We start from the raw sequence: 238 nt of genomic DNA, 5'->3' as shown, positions 1-238 counted from the left end.
GGCCTGAAATGTTGTCCCCATTAACACCTATCACCTATCCCGAGACAGGCCTGAAATGTTGTCCACATTAGCACCTATCACCTATCCTGAGGCAGGCCTGAAATGTTGTCCCCATTAGCACCAATCATCTATCCTGAGGCAGACCTGAAATGTTGTCCCCATTAGCACCTATCATCTATCCTGAGGCAGGCCTGAAATGTTGTCCCCATTAGCACCTATCACCTATCCTGAGTCAGGC

At 49.2% G+C, this 238-nt stretch overlaps 1 protein-coding gene across 1 annotated transcript in view; it reads left to right on the top strand.

The window, feature by feature from the left end:
- The window catches only part of LOC122564598 (nuclear speckle splicing regulatory protein 1-like), a 40010-nt gene that overhangs the window by 15680 nt on the left and 24092 nt on the right, over nt 1-238 (top strand). The window lies entirely within an intron of this gene.

The sequence above is a fragment of the Chiloscyllium plagiosum genome, chromosome 30, assembly GCF_004010195.1.
Source record: "Chiloscyllium plagiosum isolate BGI_BamShark_2017 chromosome 30, ASM401019v2, whole genome shotgun sequence".
In the NCBI taxonomy this organism is placed as follows: Eukaryota; Metazoa; Chordata; class Chondrichthyes; order Orectolobiformes; family Hemiscylliidae; genus Chiloscyllium; species Chiloscyllium plagiosum.
Note: the sequence above shows the minus strand (reverse complement) of the source record. Positions and strands in the feature narration are given on the sequence as shown.